Source organism: Felis catus, chromosome B1 (assembly GCF_018350175.1).
Source record: "Felis catus isolate Fca126 chromosome B1, F.catus_Fca126_mat1.0, whole genome shotgun sequence".
Classification (NCBI taxonomy): Eukaryota; Metazoa; Chordata; class Mammalia; order Carnivora; family Felidae; genus Felis; species Felis catus.
In genome coordinates this window covers 60,279,726-60,307,346 of record NC_058371.1, presented here as the reverse complement: position 1 = coordinate 60,307,346, position 27,621 = coordinate 60,279,726, and the positions used below count along the sequence as shown (strand labels likewise).

The 27,621-nt window shown below is 37.5% G+C and overlaps 1 long non-coding RNA gene across 1 annotated transcript; it reads left to right on the top strand.

Moving 5' to 3' along the window:
* Positions 1-905: 905 nt before the first annotated feature.
* Positions 906-27,387, top strand: LOC123384884. Its single transcript, XR_006596599.1, has 3 exons — positions 906-1,172; positions 25,622-25,704; positions 26,962-27,387. It is a non-coding gene; the product is annotated as an uncharacterized LOC123384884 (long non-coding RNA).
* The last annotated feature ends 234 nt before the right edge of the window (positions 27,388-27,621 follow it).

The window sequence follows — 27,621 nt, the reverse complement described above, 5'->3', positions numbered from 1 at the left end:
TTCTGGCCAACCTATTAATGAGGGGACTACCTTCCTTTTGAGAGAAATTCCTCATTAGGCATGTATCTTTGGTGTATTCAGTCTTTCTTCTCAAATTCTACATCCTTAGTAGCTGCCCCACAGGGAACTAGGAAGATGTAAGGCAGGACAGCTTCTTATCAACAAATAAGCCAGCTTATTATCAATGATTGCTGGAAGCCGATCTATCCAACCAACCTGATGGCAGGGCCAGGGCGGTGGACAGATGGGGACTGCGTGGCAGCCCAATGACAGTGAAGCTTCTTGTACTCCTGCTTTTATGTAATTTGGCCTTAGCATTGGTCTAGGCAGTTCCCTCTACCAATGAAAGTACCTGGGGAATTATCAGTTGGGGAATTGCCCACGACGGGCCCCCAGGGAAAAGAACCACTGGGGAAAGAAATTAGAGTCCGCAGGGAAATCATGCAGCCCTACATCTAGTCCTTGCCACCCCTATAAAGACTCATCCACCTAAAGGAAGGATAGCCCCATATATTTCCCAGTCAAGGAAGTGGACAAATGGGTTCGAAACCCCCAGTCCGGCAACAAAGGAATGTATCTATGGATATAAGTTACTCCAACCCCTAGGCCCACTTGGCCCCCAGGAGGCATTGCAGATGATAACTGGACCTGGTGGGTTAAGGTACAGAATGGTTTACTAGTTCCTAGGTATACATTGTGTCTCTGGGAGCACATAAGGCATGGATTCCCAGGGCCCTCCTGGTTCCCTCCGGGCACCCCAGACCAAAGCGAATACTTTTCTTCCTTGTGCCGCAAACCACACAAAGGAACAATTTAGAAGTCATGTCCTTGTAAAACATCCCACTTGAGGTGTTGTGAGCTAGATGACCTTGTAAGGGTAGGAGAGAATGTTACAAGAAAATAACTATGTTGTTCCTTTGTGGGTGATCACACAAAGGAACATTTTTAGAATTAGGTAATGCCGAGGAACATAGATAATGCATGCTACAAGGAATTTGCTAACAAATATAATGCTACGCTTGCTACAATAAAGTGGCCAGTCTAACACACTGCTGTTGTCTGTGTCCATTTTACTTTTGTTTTATTTTATTTTCACTTTTTTGCCAACACCGTTCATCCTTCGGGAACCCCTGGACCTGCTGGAGCTGGACGCTGGCAAATGATTATCACAGGTAATTCCAGCTGTGTACTTTCTAACTCAAGATGGCCACCTAGCAATATGCTCATTAGGTTTGCATCCTCACTCATACTGGCCTTCACTTTCGGAAGTTGGAAACTGTCCTTTATATTTTTAAGCAGTGAATGCCACAGATTCTCTGGGATATCCCTTATGTCTTTCAAAAAGCATGGAGATGGTGCTTTCTATAAAAAAACGTTTCAATTCTCTTGTTAAGAAGAGATATTTGCCTTCATTATCTGAAATTGGAGATTTTGTTGGCATACCATTTCTTTCTAGGGTAATTTTGCATTTTGCCCTTTACGATTAGGTGCATCAAACACACAGAGTTCGTTGGACAGGGGCTATACTCACAACTCACACATCAGGGCACATCAGTGGTGCTCATCTGGAGACTATCCCATATACATTTTAGAGAGTTTGGCATTTGCTAAAGAAGACTTCAGTCAGCAGGGGCAGGAAGCTGGCACTAGAGATCCCTAGATGAAGTACTAACAGGCACTGAGTGAGGGGGCTGGGATGGCAGGAGGCTCTGCATCTACCGCAAGAGGTAAGACTCCAAGGGACTGTCAAAGACAGATAAGCACGCATGCATGGAATTCAATTTGTGCTGGTCCAAAAATCAGCAGGTGCAATGAATGACACCCCAAAGAGCCTCCTTGAATTGTTTGGAAATTAAACCTCTCTTTCAGATCCTCTGATAAAATAGCAGACAGGGCAGCTCTGCTATGGGAAAGAAGTGGAAGATCAGAAAGTGTTGGATCTCAAGGGAAACTTCTATTTTGGGCATAAAAAGTGCATTAGTCACCTGAAGTCAAGACATTGAATTTTAAGTACTAGAAAGCCTGTCTTAGGCAAAGGTGATGCCATCAATGCTCTAGTTGCTGCAGTTTGGGAAGCCATGAAGCAACACTCTCAGAGGGAGCAGGCAAGTGCCTGTTCAGAGAAAAGAAGTTCTGAAGGATTAGAAATGCACAAAGACTCCAAGTACTCTAGTTTCCTGCCAGTAAAATATTCCTCCTCCCATTTTCTCCTCACCCCACCCCGCAACCAGCCTCCCTGCTAAGAGCAGGAAGTAGTTGCTCTTTGGCCACTGAGAATGTCTCGGTGTACTCCCTAACTGATGCACATACATCAATATTAAAGAGAGGACAAATTATAACAATTACACAGCTTCCTACCCCGAAGGGATTTGTGTTCTTCTTGGGATGACAATATATACACAGTACAGTGAGTCTCATGTCTGGATCCTCCCTCCTGAACCTGTCTCTGGTCCCACCATGCTAGACTAATTTCGGGATCCTAGCCAAGTCATGCTCTTTGTCCCTGTTCTTTCCTCTGCCTGAATTTTCCCTTCTCTCCCCACTCTCTCTAACCAACCCATCCTCCTCCTTCATTTTAGACCTTAATCCCTTCAGAGTCCTTTCTTGATTCCTTTCATTGGGATAAGATGTGCATCCTCCTCTAACCATGCAAATATTTACCTGTGTACTGCCTCGACCATAATATCTACAACATTCTATTCTATTTCTGAGACTACTTCTCTGTAAACTTCTCTGTAAACTCTGTACATCCCCTAGATTGTACATATTGTGGCCGAAGGGCTCATGTTAACCATCTTCACTATTACATCTTAAAACACAGATTTGTACCTGGCATATAGTGGAAATTCAGTAAACAATCTCTGCCTAAATGAATTAAAATTACAATAAAGAGCTTAAAATGTTTTTATAAATTTCTTTTTATAAATTTCTTTTTCCTAGTTTGAAAAATACCAGTAGTTGACTATTTTCAAATGTCCAGACAACTAGTGAGGATTCATTCATTCCAGTTATCACCAGAGAGGACGAAAAGATTGTGAGACCAATAAACTGAAGCAAGGTGTTTGTCACTTTCTGCATTGTCTCTTGCTGGAATTCTTGTTCCAACCAACAAACAGTTCTTCCTTTCATCTGCTCTCTGCCTCACATACCCACATAAACCATCCTCCATTCTATAGATAGAGTGGTCCTCCTAAAACAGAAACCTGAACATTATTACTCTTTACCTAAGATCTGTCACTGGCCATCTAATTCCTATCTACAGGAGAAATTTCAAACTACTCCATACAGAATATAAGTCTTTGTATTATTTGTCCCTTGCCCACCATTTTAGCTTCATCTGTTATCAATCTGTGCCTCAAAATTTACACTTCAGCAAGGCCAAACACTTATTTTTATTGCTTTCACATATTTACAAATAAACAAAAGTATAGTAAAACACAATACAATACAATACAATACAATACAATACAATACAATACAATACGGATGCCTGGGTGGCTCAGTTGGGTTAAGTGTCTGACTCTTGATATAGGCTCAGGTCATGATTTTATGGTTCATGGGATCAAGCCCTGCATCAGACTCCACTCTGACAGCACAGAGCCTGCTTGGGATTGTCTCTTTCCCTCTCTCTCTGTCCTTCCCCCACTTGCTTTCTCTCTCTTTCAAAATATATAGATAAACATTAAATAAATAAATAAATAGTCATGATGTTGAGTTTCTCCTATACTTACCTAAAGCATAAATTCTACCACCAAAGCAAAAGTACAAGAAATTATATCCCTTCTTTCCATATTCTTCTTAGTTTGCAGGCAGTCCTACGGTTGATCTGTTTCTCATTTTTTAAGGTTATTTTATGTTCATCTTACACTTATGTCATCTGTGTAGGCTCTTTTAAAACTTATTTCATCACTGCAAAATTGTTAGTAAAGGAAGAAGTCAGTGTTTAGTGCTTCAGTCTCCGGCACACTAGGGGTTGACCTAATTAAAAGGATGAGGAATCCACAGCACAGTTTTGCATACAATGAACTGACTTAGAGGGTGCATAGTCATAACACAGTAACCCTCCCCTATGGGTAACAGTTTGTCCTATATGCACCTGACTGACGACCTGCATCCCACAGGGTGTGCTAGGGCTCAGATGCCATTTTCACCTTGATAGCATACCTCTAGTGGAGAACATAATAAAGAGCATTGTTTTAGTGCAACTGCTAAAGATTTCAATCAAAACTACATTGAAATAAAAGCCTACCCAGAATGGCCACGTCTCCATGCATAGTTAGAGAATTGCATACATTTTGCAGAAAGATGTGCAATGGAAAAAGACTAGCCACTGGTAACGCAGATTTGAATCAAAGGTGTGCATTATGTATAAATGCATAACTTTTACCTAGTGAATAGTGCCAAATAACACAGATGTGCCCCAGCTGTGCTGCTAGAGGGTTTCATCACATTCTACATAAAATTTATTTATTTCTAAGGATATCACACTTGACTTAGGTTGCAGTCATCATGACAACAACAAATACATCTTATTAACTGAGCTCCTTATATTATTTCAGTTTAAAATTTGGTCATTACCCTTTAAAATATACGAAATTATTAATAATTTAAAGAAATGAATATTCTTCCCGCTTGACATTCTTCCACTTAACATATTCAAATATTCCTTTTTAACATTATGCTAAGTGTACTAGAACTTATTTCAGACCCCCTTTCAACTAATTTATATGAAATGGAGATCCCCATGCAAGAAGTCACAAAAGGCAGAAAATGATTTTCATAAGTTCAAACTTAAAGATTATTTTTTCCTCCTTTCTATAAGACAGGCTCAAATGTCAACACATCAGCATATCATTTGCTTTTCATTGAGCTGTTTGCTTAGTATTCACAAATTCAATTACTTTCAGTAGCATCAAGCAAGATTCTTACATGATTTTATTCTGCAACTCCGAATTTCTTTTCTGCTGCTTTTTGCTTTGCTTGCTTAAAAAAATCTGCCATTTTTTGGTGATGTATCAGCAGGTTTCATCCCCATCATGGGTGAAACAAATACTCATCTAAGAGGTGAATAGCAGCCTTGCTTCACACTTTGAATCTAGTTAAGATGAGATATTCCTGTGTAGTTATTTTCATGCCAAGGATAAGAATCAGTTTATGACAGATATGAAACACTATTACCCATTTTACAATTTATTTTTACCAAGTACTTGAATCTAGATTTTCTTAAAAATTAAGACTTCTTAACCTTCAGACTCCACCCCCTTACTTTATGTCATATGTTTATACTTATTATATTCACAGAAGGCATATATGTAAAAAAAAAAACACCCTTTCTTCTATTTTCAAAGAAAACATACATGGGTCATTGCTTCAATTTGGAAGTGAATTCTGCATCCATTGTTTGCCATTGGTCACAAAGCAAACATAAAGAGAGGAGAGAATAGGAATAGATTAACTCAAGGCACATTTAGAACAGCTCATCAGTATTTGAGTTGTCTCATAGTTATGTCTATGTGTTAGTCAGTGTTCTCCAGAGGAACAGAACCAAACTCCATATATATGAGATTTGCTATAGGAATTAGATTACATGATTATTAACACTGAGAAGTCCCACAATCTGCTTTCTGCAAGATGGATAACCAGGGAAGCTGGTGGTTTATACTTCAGTTGGAGTCTGAAAGCCTAAGAACCAGTAAACCAAATGTCCAAGGATAAGAGAAGATGTATGTCCCAGCTCAAACCAAGAGCAAATTTTCCCTTCCTCCACCTTTTTTTCCCCTAGTCAGGCCCTCAAAAGTTTGGGTGATACTCCCCTGCATTGGTGAGGACAATCTTCTTCTCTCAGTCACTCAGCACTTATATGCTATTCTCCTCCAGAAATGGCCACACAAATATACCTACTGATAATGTTTTACCAGGTATCGGGCTATCCCTTAGTCCAATCAGATTGACACATAAAATTAACCATCATAGTCTACCTTTGTAGATTTTTCCTATGATTGATGCTATTATTTCAGAAAATTCATAAGTCAAAAATCTTCAAACAAATGAATGCCAATAGGAAATGTAGAAACTTGACATCATTTCTAAACTACTCTCTTAATGTTTCTGAAGCATGAGCCATGTATACTGGGCCACGCTGTGACATTGGCAATGCACTCTACAGCCAATGAACAAAGATGAAACTAGAAATAAAGATATTCTTTCTTCTAGATGAAGTTAAAAAAGCTTTACCGTGACCTATAAGGCATTATGTGGTTCATTCCATCATGCCTTCATCTTGTATTACTCTTCCTGTGATGTTAACTGACAAAATTTTGGTGCCATGATATTAGTCTATTAGCTTGAAATGGCAACCACTAAAAGTTTACGCTTGGTATAACCCTCCCACAAATATTACTTCAAGTGATTTTCTTAACATCCTTGTGAGAGATAATAATACCTATTTAAAACTGTGGATACAGGATTGGAAACATTAAAAAAAAAACATATTAACTGGTAGAGCCATGACACAAACCTAGGCATTCTAACTCCACACCTCATGATTTTTCCAGTCTGCCATGCCTGTCCTACTACAAACACAGTGATTATGCCACTTCCTTTGAGAGATTGTCCTGCCCTTTACTTATCTACTTCTTCTAAGATACCATATTCTTTTGGTAGTATCCATTTTAAGCTGTAGTAGATTTTGATCCATGTGTTCTGACTTGCATTTAATCACATTTCTGCATGCTTTCATAGCCTCAATGATTAATTATCCCTATACCTCCCACCACCAGAGCAGGCCACCCAGAAGTTTTGGATATGGAGCGCTGCAGACTATTTAGTAATGGTAGTCAGCCTCAGGTGGCACATTGTAAGGATAGTAGAAGTCTTTATTTCCCTTGTTCGCTCCAAGATGATAGCAGTTGGAAAAATTTTATGCAATTAGGCTCCTTTCTGTCTTGAAAACAAATTTTTCTTTGAGATGTCGGAGATAACTGGCTGATTATTTGCCTATGGGTCCTAGAATTACATTTTATAAAGGTAGAAGCAGACTCCATTAAAAAAATGTTTGAATTCCATATACTTTCATTAGAGGACTGTACAGCCTTGTTAGCAGACACAGGTGATGCTCACAACTGGTGAGGCTGCTTGCTGTGCCCTCCCTAGTGCCAGAAATCCTCAGGCTGACTTGGAACCACAGTCCGCATTCCTAGCAGTCTCTAGCTGCCCAGGAAGAAGGCCCCGCTACAACAAGTTAGAGGCAGTGATGGCAGAGCAAAGCTATGACTGAATGTGTCTCCTCACTCTCCTCACAATGACTCAGTAGTTTGGGTGCACCTGTATATTTCCTCACACTTTGATTTGGCCATGGGACTTGTTTTAGCCAATAGGATGTCAGCAGATGTATTGCCAACAGAGGATTGAAAAATTCCTTGCTTGATATAGTTTCCCTCTCCTGGATCACTGCCATGATCATGAGAAGAATGTGCTCACTGATCACATGAGGAGATAAACACATGGAACAGAGCTGAACCTCCCCAGCTGAGCCCAAACTAGATCAGCCAAACCCCAGACAACCCTCAGCTCTGTGATAAAATTAACTGTTGTTTAAGGCCACTGTGTTTGGGGTTGGTTTTCTAGGAAACATTTTTTATAGCATTGGTTAAGTGGCACATACTGTCTTTTTTACTGTTATCTCACAGTCAAAAAAATGAATGTACTATCATTACCAAGAAACATGTTGGACACAGTGAGTTGTATACTAGGATAAAATATCATACATCATAAAATATACACTAAAATGCTGAGTTACTTATGTTGATTTTACTAATGAGGAAACTGAAACTCAGAAGGATGCCACTATTTACAAAACTAGATGGAATAAGATGGAATTATGACCTCAGAACCAAAGCCTTTTACAATATATTATTTGTCTCTGGCTTGAAGGTGATTTGCCAAAATTTAGGATTCTTGCCAGCCAAATCGTCCATCATAAACAACACCATAAAATGCATAAGCATAATAAATCCATTCAAATATTAGTTAGATCCTTAGGGTTCATGATGCTAAACTGAATCATACCTGCAATTATGGGATATAATAAGCTTTGCAGATAGGTGAATTACTGTCATGTTTTCCATTTCTACCCCCACCAATCATTATAAACATAAAAGTGACTGAGCAGTAATGCAGTCAGGGCTGTTAATAAATCATCACTATTGATAACATGACTTAAAAATCCATCTATAAAAGCAGTTCTGGGCTAGCCATATTCTGAGAGATTTGGCAGTATGGTATTTTCCTGGCAAATGTTTTCTAACTTAAAACGAGAATTTGTAAATAAATTGGAACACATGCAATTTTATCTTACAGTAAAACCTATAATAATAGCGTTGTTCAATCAACTTCACAGAAAGAGTAAGGCAAGACAACGGGTTGAAGACCCAACTAAGGACCTAATCACAAAATGCCTTAGAGATCAAATCAAGGATTTTGGACCTCATCCGAAGCAATGGCATGACGCATTATTTTCCTAAGACGGTCATAACAAACTATCACAAGGTATATGGCATAAAAAAAATTTCTCTTGGTTCTGGAGGCTAGAAGTACAAAATCAAGATGTCAGCAGGATCATGTTCCCTCTGAAGACTCCAGAAAGAATCCTTCCCCATTTCTTCTAGCTTTGAGCTGGTGAGTGCCAGCATTCCTTGAGTTCCATGGTTTATGGCAGTATAACTCCAATATCTGCCTCTGTCCATAAATGCCTATTTCTGTGTTGAAATCCACCCTCCTTTTTTTTTTCTTTCTTTAACAGGCAAAGGTAAACTATACAGATGGGAGTCAAGACAGTGATTGCCTTTTCTTTGTTTAAAAAACTTTTTTTTTAATGTTTATTATTTATTTTTGACAAAGAGGGAGAAAGAGATAGAATTCAAGCAAGGGAAGGGCAGAGAGAGAAGGAAACACAGACTCCAAAGCAGGCTCCAAGCTCTGAGCCGTCAGCACAGAGCTTGATGCAGGGCTCAAACTCACAAATCACAAGATCCTGACCTGAGCCAACGTCAGACACTTACCTGCCGGAGCCACCCAGGTGCCCCAAAATGTCCCTTTTCTTATAAGGACATGTTATTGGATTGTCACCCACCATCATCCAGTATGACCTCATCGTAAATTGATAGCATCTTTGGAGAGCACATATCCAATTAAGGTCATGTTCCCAGGTTCCAGATAGACATTAATTTTGGGGAGACACAGTTCAATTCAATGCAGAATCATGAAAAAGTTTTATGCAAGAAATTAGCTTGACTATGTGACCCTCTATACATATGTCTTCTCCATGTGTGGCACTAATTAGGAATCTTATTACCTCAAGTGCTATGTATCAGTATAGACTCTTATTTACAGACAGTATCAAACATCTCAAACATTTTAAAATGTTTAACACACAGCAAATCCAAAATGCATTTGACTGGATTATTTTGTTCTTAATGAGATAATACAATTAAACTTTAATTGCCACATTTCTAATTCACTTATATTTAAGTCAGCAGAAATTTCTATCTGTCCAGGTATCATAGTCCCCAAATTTTCATATATACATACATGAGAGAAAGATTGAGAGAGGGTGAGAGAGAGAGTCATTTGTACTTTATGCATCAATAACAAATTCAGATTAAAAAGCTTCAAGAAAAAATTAAAATCTAATATGATAAAAAGAGGGTTTTCTCAATTTGAACTTTATTTGAGATTTTTTATTGATAAAAGCATTTCATATATAATGAATAAAAATAACTTTTTATCCTATCTTGGAAGGTTTCTGGAATATAGAGTTTATTCTCATGAAAAATTTAAAAATTCAAATGAATTCCTAGAGATAACATAATATTGTATTTCCAACAAATTCAACAATGTAATAGTTTTTCTCTAGAATAGCTTTTCTCTGTAAATTTCATGACTCTTTGTTAATTGTGGGCAGAAAATTTATATATATATACATATATATATACACACATATATATACAAAAATATACAAATATAGATAGATAGATAGATAGATAGATAGATAGATAGATAGATAGATGATAGATAGATATAAACTTTTTTATTGGCCTTCACACTTGATTATTTTTTTTTTCCTTTTTAAAACAGTGAGGGAAAAGTATTTTTTTAATTTTTTATGTTTATTTTTGAGAAAATAGAGAATGTGAGCAGGGGAGGGGCAGACAGAGAGGAAGACATAGAATTTGAAGCAGGTTCCAGGCTCTGAGCTGTCAGCACAGAGCCTGATGTGGGACTCAAACTCACAGACTGTGAGATCGTGATCTGAGCCAAAGTCAGATGCTTAACCGACTGAGCCACCCAGGCACCCTGAGGGAAAAGTATTAATGGTGCATTTCTGAAACGTGTGGATGACTTGCACTGATTTAAGTCCCTAAAGCTGATAAATCTGTAATCATAGGATGCTGTGACTTTGAAGGAGTTCATCAGCTTTAGATTTCCAGTCATCAAATTTGTACAGTTCCACATTGATGATGGAAATAGAGCTTTAGATCTTCTCAGCCTTTTGGCTAAGATCAACTGAAACAGAGCCATAGAAAAGTCTCTGGTGTTCTGTTAACACTCTCAGAATACAGTTCTCTCCACCTCCCTTTCCCTGTACCTTCTTTCTCCTTCTCTTATCCCCAAAACTATCTTCCAGTGAAACATTCAAGTGGTTACTCGTGATACTCATAACAAGATCATGTGTCAGGCCCTGTAAGAGGGAGCTTCCTTATCTCTAGACCAGGGGCTTCTTAATTCATGGATCCATGTGTCCAAGGAGACTTCACAGATGGGGATCTCAGGTCTGTGAGCCCCTTAAAGCTGTATGCAGCATTGTAAGTGTGGTATATATATACAGTGGAATATTATTCAGCTTTAAAAGGGAATGAAATCTTGCCATTTGCCATGACATGGATGGAGCTAGAGACTATTATGAAATAAGTCAGTCAGAGAAAGACAAATACCATGTGATTTCACTCAGATGTGGAATTTAAGAGTCAAAACAAATGAACAAAGGGAAGAAAAGAGAGAGGCAAACAAAGAAACAGACTCCTAATTATAGAGAACAAACTGATGGTAACCAGAGGAGAGGTGTGGGGGGGTGGGGGTATGGGTTAAAAAGGTGATGGGGATTAAGAAGGGCACTTGTGATGAGCACCGGGTGTTTTATGGAAGTGTTGGATCACTATATTATACAACTGAAACTAATATGACACTGTATATTTATTAATTGGAATTTAAATGAAAACATAAAAATAAGCGGTATAAATTATTAAAGTCATTATTACATGTTTAGATAGAGATCATAAGGAAACATTGCACACTTTGCCTTATGTAAAATATACAAAACCCAAAAATATTTTCCCAGGTAATATAAAGATGTAAAAAACTCTTGTATCTTCAATGCCTCTATACTTGTATACAAAGTCTGATTTTTAACTCCTGTGGGTTTAAGAAAGTCAAAAATCTTTCAAATATCAGGGTGGACTTTGAACTAAATCTATTCTCTGGCTCAAAGCATCCAACTGAAGTATCTCCAAAGGAGGTCTGCAATGGAATCTACAATTAACCTACTTACAAGATCATTAATGTCATGCTATAATGAAATATTTGAGCATATTATAGCTATTTTTAAAAAGTTTCTAAAATCATGCTATTGATGCAGAAAGAGAAGTAAATTGAAATTCAATTAGCCTCTACTTTTAGAACGCTTTTAATTATCAGGTTGAAAACCTGCACCAATTCAATTCCCATTCATTAGGGACATGAATTTTTAGGACTCTCCTAAATTTAACACGTAAAAAAATAAAATCTTTTGCTGTGAAGCACTTAGAAGTATTGTTTCACCAATGGAAAATAACTGGGGCAATGTGAGTAGGCAATGTAAAACTGTGATAATTTTCACACAGATATTGTACTAACTCATCCCTAAGATGCTTGGATTTCACTTTACCCCGTCACTTACAGAGTATACATGTTCCAGTGCTCAGGAGCTGCTGAAAAATAGACTAATGGGAGGAGACAGGTGACCAGTAACTAAGGAAATGCTGCTCGCACATTTTAGCCATGGGTCTACACTGACGTGGACCAAGTCATGTTTCACTAAGTCACTAAGTGAAACACTTTTCCATCTAATTCACAGCTTCTTTCCTTCACTAAATTTTTCTATTTCAAACAGAATCTGATGAAAGATTTTCCAAACTGCCAAAGAAAGCCCTACAAATCAATTTTTAAAGGTCAAGGGACACCTGGGGAACTCAGTTGGCTGAGCGACACATTCTTGATTTGGGCTCAGGTCATGATCCCACAGTTCATGGGATTGAGCCCTACATCAAGCTCTGTGCTCATAGCATGGAGCCTGCTTGGGATTCTCTCTGCTCCTCCCCCATTCACGTGCACATGCTCTCTCCCTCTCTTTCCCTCTCAAAATAAATAAATGAACTTAAAATAAAAAGTCAAGCAACCCAATTTAAGAAGATGAACAAAATATTTTAATCATCACTTCACAAAAGAGTTTATCTAAATGTGCAGTAAGAAAATGAAATCATCCAGGCATCTGGGTAGCTCAGTTGGTTAAGCCTCCGACTTTGGCTCAGGTCATGATCTCTCAATTCGTGAGTTTGAGGCCAGCTTTGGGCTCTGTACTGACAGCTCAGAGACTGGAACCGGCTTTGGATTCTGTGCCTCCCGCTCTCTCTGCCCTTCTCCCACTTGTGTGTTCTCTCTCTCTCTCTCTCTCTCTCTCTCTCTCTCTCTCTCAAAAATAAATAAAAAACATTAAAAAATTTTAAGGAAAAAAGAAAATGAAATCAGCAGCAACAAACACAAATAAAAACCATAAGTGTATTCTACTACGCTCTTATCCAAATGACAAATAAAAAAATCTGGAAAGGATATGAAGCAACAAAATTTCTCATGCAACATGGATTAATAAAACCATTTTGAAAATTTCCTTAACAGTTTCTAACAAAGATGACTACAATATATAACCTATTACCAAGTGATTGCATTCTTACATATATACCCAGCATTAATCAATATATGCTTGAACCAAAAGACATGAGTAAGAATGTTTTTAGGAATGTTTTTATAATAACTAAAACTAGAAAAAACCAATATGTCCATCCACAAAATGCCATATTATACAGTGATAAAGAAGTTGTTGAAGTATAAATCTCATTCACATAATGTTGACACAAAATCATCCAGACCCCAAATAATATATACTTTTTTCTTTTGCCTTATTGTGGTAAAATTAACAGATATAATTGTAATATACTTACAGTATACAATGTGATGATTTGATATACATTGTGAAAGGACTCCCGCAATGAAGTCAATTAACACATCCATCACTTCACATATTTACCTTTATTATGAGAACACTGAAGTTCCACTTTAGGCAAATTTCAAGTATGTATTATTAACTATAGTGACTATGTTATACATTAGGTCCTCAGACTTTATTTGATAATTAAAAGTTTGCACCTTTAGGGTGCCTGGGTGGCTTGGTTGGTTGAGCATCTGACTTCAGCTCAGGTCACGATCTCATGGTTCATGAGTTTGAGCCCTGCGTCGGGCTCTGTGCTGACAGCTCAGAGCCTGGAGCCTACTTCAAATTCTGTGTCTCCCTCTCTCTCTGACCCTCCCCTCCTCATGCTCTGTCTGTCTGTCTGTCTCTCTCTCTCAAAAATAAATAAACATTTAAAAAAATAAAAGTGAAAAAATTCCCCACCCTTTTGGGGCACCTGGGTGGTTCAGTCATTTAAGCATCTTGACTTTAGCTCCCATCATGACCTCATGGTTCATGAGTTTGAGCCCTGAATCAGGCTCTAAGCTGACAGTGAGGAACCTGCTTGGGATTCTTTCTTTCTCAAAAAAAAATACATAAACATTAAAAAAAGTTTGCACCCTATTTCTCCCATCCCCTATCCTCTGAAAAACCACCATTATACTCTTATTTCTATGAGTTTGACTTTTTTTTTTTTTGATTCCACATATAAGTGATATTGTGCTTTTCCTGTCTGGATTACTTCACTTGGCATAATTCCCTGTAGATTAATCCACATTGTTGCAAATGGCAGGAGTTTCTTCTTTCTTTAAAGCTAGATAGTAGTCTATTATTCCATAATACTATTCCATATATATATGTATGTATATATATGGGAGGGGGGCAGAGAGAGAGAGAGCTGTTTCTTTATACATTCATCTGTTGGAGACTTAGGTTGTTTCCATACCTTAGCTATTATCAATAATGCTGCAATGAACATAGGAGTACATATATGTCTTTGAGATCCTGATTTTATTTCCCAGATATATAATTAGAAATGGGATTGCTAGATTACATGGTAATTCTATTTGTGACTTCTTGAGGAACTTCCATATTGTTTTCCATAGTGGTTGTAGCAATCTGCATCCCCACCAACAGTGTACAAAGATTCTTTTTCTCTGCATGTTCACCAATGCTTGTCCTTCTGTTCTCTTTTTGATAGCAGAGATCAGCCATGAAATTGTATCTTGTTGTGATTTTTATTTGCATTTCTCTGATAATTATTGATGTTGAGCATCTTTTCATGTATCTGTTGGCTGTTTGTATTTCTTCCTTGGAAAATGTCTTTTTTTGGAATCATGTCTATTCAGACCCTTTGCCCATTTTTTAATTGGATTATTTGGAGTTTTGCTACAATGTTGTTTCTTCTATATTTTGAATATTAACTCCTTATCAGAGATGTGGTTTGTGAATATTTTCTTCCCTTCACAGGATGCCTTTTCATTTTGTTGATGGTTTCCTTTGCTACACAAAAGCTTTTTGTTTGATGCAGTCCCATTTGTTTACTTTTGCTTTTGTTGCCTTTGCTTTTGATGTCAAATCCAAAAAAAATCATCGCTAAGACCAGTGTAAAAGAGCATACACCTATGTTTTTTTCTAGATGCTTTATGGTTTCAGGTCTTACATTGAAGTCTTTGATCCATTTTGAGTTGATTTTTGTGTATTGTATAACATAGGGGTCTAGTTTTATTCTCGTGCATGTGGCTGCCCAGTTTTCCCATCACCATTTAGAGATGATCCTTTTGCCATTATATATTCTTGGCACTTCTGTCAAAAATTAATTGACCACTTATGTATAAATTTAGTTCTGAGTTTTCTACTCTATTCCATTGATTTATTTATGTGTCTGTTTGTATGCCAGTACCATAATTTTTTATTTCCATGGTTTTCTAGTTTGAAATCAGGAAATATAATGTCTCCAGCTTTGTTCTTCTTTCTCAGGGTTACTTTGGCTATTTGGGGTCTTTTGTGGTTCCATACAAATTTTAGAATTGTTTATTCCATTTCTATGAAATTTTAGGAGTGTTTAGTCTATTTCTGTGAAAAATGCCATTGATATTTTTATTGGGATTGTACTGAATCTGTAGATTGCTTTGGGTAGTCTAACATTTTAACAATATCAATTCTTCCAATCCATCAACACAGATCGTCTGTCAATTTATTTGTGTCTTCTTTAAATTCTGTCACGATTTATAGTTTTCAGTGTAGAGATATTTTACCTCCTTGGTTACATTTATTGCTAGGTATTTTATTCTTTTTGATGTAATTGTGAATGGACAAATTGGACTGTTTTCTTAATTTCTTTTTCCAGTAGTTTGTTTTTAGTGTACAGAAATATAAATAATCTTTACATTTTTTGTGTCCTGCAACTTTACTGAACTCATTTATTAGCTCTAACAATTTTTTGGTAAAGCCTTTAGGATTCTCTATACATATTTTATGTGTATAGAGTATAGTGTAATTTTCAAATAGAGAGTATATTGTTCTTCATTTCTGATTTGGATATATCTTATTTCTTTACTTATCTAATTGCTCTGGTTAGGACTTTAGGTACTAATGTTGAATAAAAGTGGTGAGAGTGCACATCCTTGTCCTGTTTCTCATCTTAGAGGACAACCTCTCAGCTTTTCACCATGGAGTACGATGTTAGTTCTGGGCTTTTCATGTATGGCCTTTATTATGTTGAGGTACATTCCTTCTCTACCTGATTTGTTTAGAACTTGTATCATAAAAGGATGTTGAATTTTGGCAAATGCATCTGTTCTGTCTATTGAGATGATCATTTAATTTTTATTCTTCATTTTATTTATGTGGCATATTACTGAATAATTAGTGTATGTTGAAACATCTTTGTATTCCAATAAATTTTACCTTATCATGAAGTATAATCTTTCTTGTGTACTTTTTAATTGGGTTTGCTAATATTTTATTGAGGATGTCTCCATCGATGCTCATCAAGGATATTAGCTTATAATTTTCTTTTTCCCCTGTAGTGCTTTACTTTGGCTTTTGGTATTAGGGTAATGCTTGCCTTGTGAAATGAGTTTGAAGAGCTTTTTCCTCTTCATCCTCTTCGATTTGGTGAGAAATCTAAAAATAATTCATATTGTCTTCTTTAAATTTTTGTTAATGTTTATTTATTTTTAATAGAGAGAGACACAGAATGTGAGTGGGGGAGGGTCAGAGAGAGAGGGAGACACAGAATCTGAAGCAGACTGTTAGCACAGAGTCCAGTGGGGGCTCCAACTCACAAACAGTGAGATCAGACCTGAGCTGAAGTCAGACGCTTAGCCAACTGAGCCACCCAGGCTCCCCTTCTTTAAATGTTTTGTAGAATTCACCAGTGAAGACATTTAGCCTGGACCTTGGTATCTGGGGAGGTTTTTGATTAACTGATTCAATCTCCAGAGGGAGATAGCAGGGAACGTGCCCGCCAGCTCTGTTAGGCTCCTGGAGGATCCCAGCCAGCACCCACAAGCAGGCTGAGTAGAAGTTGGAACCTCACGCGACAGCTGAGAAACAATGCAGTCAGATCTCTTCCAAGAGAAACTGGGAGATGAAAATTTTTGCAGGCTTCCTCTGTGTTGAGCCGAGGGGTACAACCACAGCAAGTGCTCAGGTGCCCATTTAACAACTGCATCTTGGTTTTCTGTAATTCTGTAGGGACTCCTGATTACAAGCCCTGTCAGTTATCAGCGATCAGTGATTTGGGACTCATCTCTCAAATGGCAGTTATAAAAGCTGAGGAGCCAGATGTGTGGACAAGCCTCTTACAGGGGTGAAGATGGTGACTTGATTTTATTGGTGGAGCAAGTGATAGGAAGTGAGGTAGAGAAGTATCCACTGACTCTTTGGAGTTCTGGGGGAGGTTCCCAGTTAGCACCAAGATGTGAGCTAATTAGAAGCCTAACCTTCAGAGACCAGTTGGTCAAGTATGCAGTCAAATACCTTCCAAGGAAAAGCTCAGATATGGGTATACTTTGCCAGCCACCTCTGTGGTGAGCTCAGGGAAACAGCTACCAGAATTAGTCGTGTGTCTTTTTAACAACAGTTTCTTCGTTTGCTATAGCCCTGAGGGCTCCTGAGTGCAAACTCTGCTGGCTTTCAGAGCTGGGTGATTTGAAGCCCCAGTCCTCAGATGGCAGACTTAAAAGTTGGGGTGCTATATGTGGTGTCCAAACCTTTTACTCCGCAGGGAGAAGCTGAGAGTTAGGGGTTCCCTATTGACTGTAAGTTGCTATGCCAGCGTAAGGTATATGGCAAGAGTATATCTCAGCCTATCCTACACATTTTGATGTGTATTCATTTTGTATTCATTTCATGTGTACATTCCACTGTAAGAGCCAGTCAACTAGTTTCTGGATATCTCTCAGTGGGAATTAATTATGTATGGCTGTATATTCAGTGTATCTGTGGGAGGAGGAAAATTCAGGAACCTCCTACTTTGCCATCTTTGTGACATTTCCAAATAATCTATGCTTCAAGTTTTTCATTTAAAAACATTTAAGAACACACAAAACTGAATTTTGGTGATAGATTGAAATGGTGTAACCATTGGAGTTATTGACTGAGTTATTGACCCAAAGAAGGCTTCTATGATGGTGAAAATGTTCTGTATCCTTGATGTTTGCAAGGGTACATAATATGTAAAATATAAAATTATGTATGTAAAATTTATATGTAAACGTCATCAATTTGAATTTTCAAAATTTGTTTTAAATATATACATGTATGTATATGCATATGCATACACATGATGTATGAATAAATGTATATACACATTAGGCCTCAAATATCATGTGTATTTTCGGGTGCTTTGTATATGACTTCATGTGTCAAAGAATTTTAGGTGACTAATCATTATAATTTTCCTCTCTTCCGATATGTAACACAATGAATATTCTGAAATAACCACTAATTATTATAAGATCCTGAATAAATTTAAATTTTAAATAGACATACTTTTAATGTTTTACTACTTCTGCACAAAGGAAAATATATTTTAAAAAGCATTACAGAAAACAAACAAGGAATTGTGACATATTAAAAAAAAAAACCGTCAAGGCTGCAAAGGGGCGGGGTACCTGGGTGCTCAGTCCGTTGAATGTCTGTCTTCAGCTACCGCCATGATATCGTGGTTCGTGAGTTCGATCCCCGAATAGGACTCTCTGCTGTCAGTGCAGACCCCCATTCCAATACTCTGTCTCCCTCTCTCTCTGCCCCTCACCCATGCTGTCTCTTTTTCTCTCTCTCAAAAATAAATAAATAAACATTAAAATAAAAAAGACTGCACAGGGACAACTGGACACATTTGCCTAGGATATGTGGACAAGCACTTGGATGTACATGTAAAATTCCTACCTTAAGCCAGGTTCATTAAAAAGCCTAAATGGCCCCAAGTTGGTATCATTCTAACTCACAAAGTAGCAAGTACAAATCATCCTAGAAAAACATTCCAAACTTAGGCCCTCAGATCTGCCACAAATTGAATTAACTCAAATATGAGCTCACAATGAAAAATTATCAAATAGACGAGGAAAGGAGCAACAGACACAGAGCAAAAAACAGAGTCGATCCTATACAAAAACTTCTGATATTAATCTTGTGTCCACTTTTTACTTTGCCTATTCTGAAATATTTAGAAAACGAAAGAAAAATCAGGAAAATGAGATAGCAAGAAGTAAACATAAAAATGACTTGGCTTATTTGGAGAAGCAGATTGCAATTCTAGAAATGAAAAGCATAATCATTGAAATTTAAAAAAAACAGTAGATTTGCTGAAAAACAAGTTAAACACAGCAAAAGGAGAATTAGCGATCTAAAGATAGATCTGAAGAAATTGCTTTACATGAAGCACAGAGAGATTAAAAAATACAAAAGAGTAGTTATGAAATGGGAGGAAAATATAGATTAGAAAAAAAGAATATATACAGGGGTACCTGGCTGGTAGAGCATGTGACTCTTGATCTCAGGGCCGTGAGTTCAAGCCCCATGTTAGGGGTAGAGATTACTTAATTAATAGGAGGGTGTTGTTGTTGTTGTTGTTGTTGTTGTTGTTTTTAAAGAGTATATACATATATATACTTAGGAGAGAGTGAGACAGAGAGAGACCCCAAGATTTAAAAATCTAGCGACTTCCCACTAAACATGAGAGTACTTCCTTCTCACCAGTGCTCAGAACTTAGGCACTGGGGTGGCTCAGTCAGTTGAGCGTCCAACTTCAGCACAGGTCATGATCTAACGGTTTGTGAGTTCAAGACCTGCATTGGGCTCTGTGCCGACAGCTTGGAGTCTGGAGCCTGCTTCAGATTTGTGTCTCCCTCTGTCTCTGCCCCTCCCCAACTCATTCATTCTCTCTCTCTCTCTCTCTCTCTCTCAAAAATAAATAATAAAACACTTAAAAAGTTTTAAAAAGAAAGAACTTAGTCTCAATGAAAAGTCATTTCTTCTGATTCTCCCTTCAAAATATTACACATCAGTGATGGATTGAGTCTAGCATTGCCAATGTCCTTGTAAAACAAGTCAGTCTCATCAGTATTGAAAACTTGTGCTTCCTCATATGCTTTTCCTGAATAACTCTTCTGTAGTCTTAGCCTCCAAACCTTCAGACCACCTCACCTGCACATATAACATTTTTCGTGTCTTATCATCTTTTGAAATGTATGAGTCAGTCTGAGCTAGCTAAAAAGGTAACGGTTTCTTGTCCCTGGATAATATGACAATACATTTCTTTGGCTTTTAGCCTCACCATGATGCTGTTACTACACTTTTTGGTTAGTGGCCATTTCACAAATTTAAAAATTTCCCTGCTTTTCCATAGCTTTATCACACATTATAGACGTTACGTTCTGGAGAGGCCTCACCTACAGACTGGAGAATTTTCTCTTCCATTTTCTGATGCATCATGTTGTTGATTTATTAACAGTGAACTCACTGCCACTGGCACTGTAACTCATGTCTGAATGAAGCTTATGTAATACATATGTTTTCTCTGTAAGGCACATCACAGCCTTCTCTCACTTAAGAACACCAGATAACACCTCAACGCTATGCTTGGGGAACATTTTAAACAGCAAAATCACCAACAAAAAGCACAAAAATGCAGAACTCATGGCACTAAATAGACTGCCAAAAGGATGCTTATTTATAGTAGGATAGCTGAAATAAGAACACTGAGCATAGCCTTGTTCAACCTCCACCGGGACCTTGCTCATTAGGCCACTCAAATTTTTCCTTTCTTTGTGCATTTCCATGAATGATCACGGAAGTGCCACGAGTATTGGTTTGGGGCCACAAACACGTTTAGCAAGTAAGTAAATTTGCAAATACAAAATCTGCAAATGATGAAGACACACCGTGCCTCCCACAGTTTGTATTCATTTTCTATTGAGGCAGCAAAAAAGTTTCCTCAAGCTTAACAGCCTATAACAACATGCCTTTATTATCTCATGTTTCCATAGGTCAGAAAACTAGACACAGCGTGTCTCACTTGGGCCTTCTGCTCAGAACCTAACAAGATGGAAATAAAGGCGTTACCTAGATGGGGGCCTTATCTTGAGGCTCTGAGGACAACTCTGCTTGCAAGCTCATTAAGGTTGTTGGCAGAATTCATTTCCCTCCCATGCTTTCCACATGGTCATCTCCATCTGCAAGCCACCAATGGCACTCCAATCCTTCTCAGCCCTAATACGCCCTCTAACTTTCCCTTCTGCCAGATTTTTAGGGCTCATAGGATTAAATTAGGCCCACATTGAGAATCCAGCCTAATTCCAGCCTATTTCAAGGTTAGATGATTAGTAACATTAGCTCTGCAAAGCAGCTTTTACCATGTGATGTAACATATTCAGAGTAACATCGCCAGGGTCAAAGTACTGCCTACCACACAGTTTTAAAAATAAAAGACTAAAATATCAGAAATAGCCTGTAGGTTGGAAAGTTTATAAGACTTAAAACTCAAGATGTTATGGAGATGGAGGTGAGGGGAATGTTAAGCTAGTAGTTAACTTTAAACTTTATTAAGTTTAATATTGAATATACAGATTAAAATGCCACACATAAGGGGAAAAGCAGCAAAAAAAGAGATAAAAAAAACACACACACAAAAAAATCAACTCTAACCTTAAAAAAGTAAAGAAGAACAAAAACATCAGGGCATTTATAACGTACAAAATAAGATTTTAGAGATAAATCACAGTCATAGACTCCTCCCCCCAAAAACATGGTCAGGATTGATAAGAAGAACCATACAGCTATATATTATTTTCAAGAGACCAACTTAAGAGCTAAGGATACAGAAAATTTGAAAATAAAGGATAGAAAAAGAAATTTCAGGCCAACTAAAAAAACCCTCTGGGGATAAATTTAAAAGTCTTCAGTTACCAGGACAATGGAAGGATTGTGACTGTGTATACACTAACAACATAACTTCATATTTTGTGAAGAAAAAAAAGTGTTAAGTCAGGGAAAAACCAACAGATCTAACAGTACAATAGAAGAATTCAGGACAAATTTCTCAGTTACTGATAGTAAAAACAAGTAAAAAGTAACAAATATATGGCTTGAGGTGATATACAGATCCCTACACCAAATAATTTTGAAGCTAAACATTATTCTCAAGAGCACATTTATTTTATTTTCTCTAAATATGTATTTATTTATTTTGAGAGAGAGAGAATACCAAGCAGATTCTGTGCTGTCAGTGCAGAGCCCAACACGGGGCTCAAGCCCACAAACCGTGAGATCATTACCTAAGCCAAAATCAAAAGTCAGACGTTTAACTGACTGAGCCACCCAGGTTCCTCTCAATAGCGCATTTATAAAAGCTGAACAGATATACGATCACGAAGCAAGGTGAAACAGGCATCACAGGATCAATAAAATGCATTTGTGCAATTAAGAGGATCAACACACAAAAAGTAATCATTTCAAAGGTCATTAATCTGCAAATTTAAAAACATGCCTTTAAATCAAGAATTGAAGACATGAAAGTCAAAATGAAGATGAATATAAATTTCAGGTATTCTCAGAATGTTTCCCAAATCATGGAAAACTACAGCGGTGATGTCATTTTTATAAAGCTCAAAAACAACACAAAGCAACATGTTGTATAGAAAGCATGAAACTGTCAAAACCAAAGGAAACATAACCAAAATATACAAAATAGCAGTTTCCTCTGTGGAGGGGGCAGAGTGAGCGAGAAACTCAAATGGTGTATCAGCGTTGTGTTGGTGTAGCTTTACAATGGGTGCTAATCTCGAGAATGTTTTATTGTTATGTTTCTTTCACAACTTAAATATTCATCATAAATATCTCTCTGTGGATATACTAAATAATACACAAAGTTAAAATGACCATAAAGAATAGATGTTATTTTCTGACAGAGATACTGAAGCTGAAGAGAAACCTGCCATGTATAAAGTTAGCAGAATTTTAAAAGCTGTAAACACCATAAGCCACAGAAACAAACGATAGCGTGAAATGTGCTGAAGAGTGTTGTGTTGTGAAGGGCTCTAGAGGACAGCCTTTCCTTTTCCTCCTCCAGACACACACGCCAGTCTTCTTCTATGGCCTGTATAAAGAAGCTATGGGAATTTCTCCATCCCGCAGTTATGCTGCTCAAAAGAAAGACGGACAGTTTTGTATCTCATACTTATTCTTGTTCACTGTAGTTCCTATCTAATATATCCCCCTGGTGCCGTGGGCTTTGTCAGGTAATCTAATGCATTCCCTTGTGGGATTCCTAATTTTTTTCTCCTGCCCCTTGACAGCTTCATGCATCCACAGGACCTCATGGTAGCTGTTACCAACATGGGATCCCTCTTTCACCCTCTCACTACTAAGCTCTCCATTTGTTGTTTTGTTTTTATCTGCTTTCTGAGATGATGCAGAAGTATTGTTTCCTGGTCGTTTGTGGCATTAATGAAAGTGTGTTGTGGCTTTTGTCAAAGAAGCTGACCTTCCGTGCTCCCTTGGCTTCATTATATGTGTTAGGTCTTTTTACATTATCAGCGGGGGTGATGGGTGGGCATACATGTGTGACTCTCCAATTAAGACAGTCATGAAAATTCTGGGGCTCAACAGAGATCAAAGCTGCCCCAAATGCTAATTAGAGATCCTCCCTTACACCATTTTGGGTTTTGTCAGAGCATTTGATTAAAATGGTTTCTGCCTTTCCTTACTCTATCTTAACATGAAAAGAAGGGAAAACTCATCTGAGTGAAGTACAGACATACAGACATACACATCTACGCCCTGACAAATAAAATTTCATGATTCATATACATACATAAAGTTTTCTAGAGTACACATGCATTATCACTTTTTTTTTATTTACCACAAATTTAGTGGCTTACAACAATGTACATTTATTATCTCTCAGGTTCTGTCAGGAGTCCAGGCATGGCTTACCTAGGTCATCACAGCTCATAGCTGTATTCATGGGGGCCTCAGCTTCTTACTGACTCTTAGCTAGAGGCCACTGTTAGGTCCTGGAAGCCACTCACTTCTCCTCGCCACGTGGCCTTCTTCATAGGCAGTCATAACATAGCTGTGTCTTTTATTGTTTTTTAAAATATTTATTTATTTATTTTTGAGAGAGAGAGAGAAAAAGAGAGAGAGAGAGAGAGAGAGAGAATATGAGCCAAGGAAGGGCAGAGAGAGGGGGAGACAGAGAATCCCAAACAGGTGCCACACTGTCAGCACAGAGTTTGATGTGGGGCTGGAACCCATGAAACATGAGATCATGACCTGAGCTGAAATTGAGTCAGATTATTAACCGACTGAGCCACCCAGGCACCCCATAGCTGTGTGTTTTATCAACAGGATAGTCACAGTGGGCAAAGATGGAAATTTTACATAATATAAAGTCATCACAGGAGTGGCATCCATTATCTTTGTCATAGAACCTAACTTAATGAAGAAGTGATATTCCATCACCATATTCTAATGGTAAGAAGTAAGTCACAGGCTCCACCTGAACTCAAGGTGATAAAACTACACAAAGCCTTAGATAGGTCAGAGGCAAGAGTTATTAGGAGTTACCCTAGGATCTGTCTGCCACCCCACAGATATTTAGTAAAATATTGCCTATTACTGAAGAGTTACATCATGTGTTTTGAAAATATTTTGAAAAAATGATTGCCTATTCTTTAAAATAATTTTTTTCTTAATGTTTATTTGTGAGAGAGAGACAGACAGACAAAGTGTGAGCGAGGGAGGGGCAGAGAGTGAGGGAGACACAGACTTGAAGCAGGCTCTAGGCTCTGAGCTGTCAGCACTGAGACTGAACTCATGAACCGTTGAGATCATGAGCTGAGCCAAAGTCAGACACTTAACTGACTGAGCCTCCCAGCTGCCCCAATGATTGCCCATTCTTAGTTATCTAAGTGCAAGTCAGAAAGTTACTATTGCACTCAAAGCACAATATATGAAATTATTATGCTTCCTTAAGTTGCTTATTTTTCTCTTTATCTTCTTTGGAAGAATGTGACCATGGTTTTTGCTATTTTCTTTGCCTCCCAAAAAGATGAGTTATAGCAAGTGCTTTTTTATGTATCTCATTAAAACATAATCTTTATACACTCATCTAATTAAAGGTACAAATCAAATTTTAACTATCCCACTTTTATAAAATGTAAAGATAGAACATTTTCAATAAATAAATTCTAATAAACAGAGAACAGAGGAGGCACATATGCCTACTTCTATTTTTTCCACATCCCTAAAGGATTTCCCATTGCATGTGTGATATCCTATTTGCAAAAGATAGCCTCAAGTATTCACCCAGAGAAGAATTGGCGACGCATATGAAGAATCAGTGGTACTTTTCAATTTTTCTCATCCTTCTTACAAGTTCCAGGTGTCCATAATGGTTCTTTCCTGAATGTGATCTACTGCAGAAATAAAGACCATCAGATAACACATTGGAATATGCCTATTTTTTCTATATAGAGTCTCCACGGGAGTACTTTTGCCTCACACAAAAATTACATAGTTGTGCACTTTGTCAATTTCATTGTTCAAAGTTACTCCCTCCTGACAAAGCAATACTTTGTAAATCAGGTAAAAACTGAAGATGTCACATGCATATGGTTTTCACATATACGTATATTCGGTAAAAATAGCAGTTATGGCTTATACATTGACTGCAACGGCTTTACAGATGGAACTTTTTAAATTAGCCTTTCCAAGAAGTAGAGCTACTGTATTTAAGCAGCTAAACCTGTGCCATCATCATTAGATTATTTCTCTTTCTTGTTTTCTCAGTTAAAAATATGTTTCCTTATACTGCTCAAATCCTGGGAAAGAAGGCTGAGAACTGATATTAGGATATCAACCTAAGCAGATGGGTAAGTTTATTCTGGTTGTTGCTGCTTTTGAATGTATAAGAAAGGAATAGTAATAAGGCTTCCTTTGTGAGGTAATTGGGAGGATTAAATAAGTCATTACATATAAAACCTTAGGGATAGTGCTCCTTGTATTGTAAGCCTTCAATAGGAGCTAATATTATAAATTACAAATTTGAGAGCTCCAATATTTTAAATATCATGAAATTCCAATTACAGAATCATAAGGATGAGAACTAAAATGAAAACAGGAAGATTTAAGTTGATTTGTGTAAGAGCCAACTATAACAAGATTAAATTCTATCCATCATCTCTAGGTTTTCTTAATACATCCATGTGGTTGGCAGGTGGTGAGGAAAAATCCCTAGACCATTTCAAGAAAGAGACTATGTCCCATGCCATGATCACAAATTGTTGAAACAGGGTTCTAGTCAATACACTTGTAAATCGAAAGTGAGTATCTTTCAATGCCTTGTGCTTTGTCAGGTGAAAACTCAAACCTATCATAGATACACGTAGTTCTATCTTTCTGGTGGTTGTTAAAGGTGACAAGTGAAATGACTTCTAGCAGTTTCACTCAGATCCCCAGAGAGCAAGAGCCAAATTCAAGATACAAGCAGTAAAAGAATGTTGTATGAAAGTGATACAGGGCTTGATGGATTGAAACACAGTCTCAGTGGGATTAGGAGGAGAGACTAAAGCAAGTCAAGTCCTATTAAATTGTCTACCGGGCTCAGGGATTATGTTATTCAAGTGGCAAAAGTGATAGAGCATCGGGGTATTGGCTCTCTATGTCAAGAATTCAGTTACTTCGTTTTGATGGTGGGCAACTTAGGGTCTCGTAAGTTGGAGCAGCTGCAACAACTGCTAACTGAACAATATTCAGTGAAGTTAAACAAACTGGGAGTGAAATTTCTTATTTCACTTGCCCACCATTTATGTGTGTGTGTTTGTGTGTGTGTGTGTGTGTGTGTTTATTTGTGCAAATTTTACTTCCTAAAATCCAGATTCCAAATAAAACTTTTCTGAGAAATTAAAAGACAAGTGTTTTGTTTGATGGGGGGCGGACGCATTTCCTATGTAGATTTTTATTACTATTATTACTTAAGCAGCAGAAATTAAACTGAGGAGAAAAACACATTTCTTTTTTTTGTAGGACTTATTGTAATTTTATGTATATGTGTATATTTCTAAGCTTATTTGGTACTTTAGTGTCTTCCCTCTTCACGGTTAAAGGGTTTTTTTTTTTCCTTTTTGCAGGGGAGAAAGAAATTCAAATTGTGTAGAGACTGCATCACCATTCGGTAGAATTTGCCATGGTTATAAAGCTGGCTTTTGAGAAAATTTCATAAACAATTTCTGCAGATAAGCATCCATTCTCTCACTCGGAGGTCCACAACAATGCTTTTTTTGGTAGGCATAATTGCCTATTCTTATGTTATTTCAGAGGAGAAACTGTGGTTCGAGTTTGATATTAGACTCTGCAGTCCAGCTGCCTTTATTTTATATAGGTCTGCTTCTGTAGCTATTCTACAAGCCTTTAGGGAGCGGTGAAGAGGAGTAAACCATACAACTAAAGAGGCATTTACCATAGGTGAACATTTAATTAGTCCCTTGTTCGACAGGATTGACCCTCACTATGGATCTACTATAAAAATTTCCCTGTAATAAAAACTGCACTTGATACTTTTGTTTCAGGGAAGTACTTCAAAATATACACAACATATCTTAGAAATCAGAGAGGAACCGTCTACAGTGCAATAAATTATTCCTGATGCATTGCCATTTTGTTTACGAATTATGGTTTCTGTTTTCTCAATTTATATGCCAACCTTACACAATAAACTACATAAAAGAAAAAAAGGCCCAAAGAAAGTCATAATATTTCAGAGAAATGATCATTTTTGACAGGACAAGTTT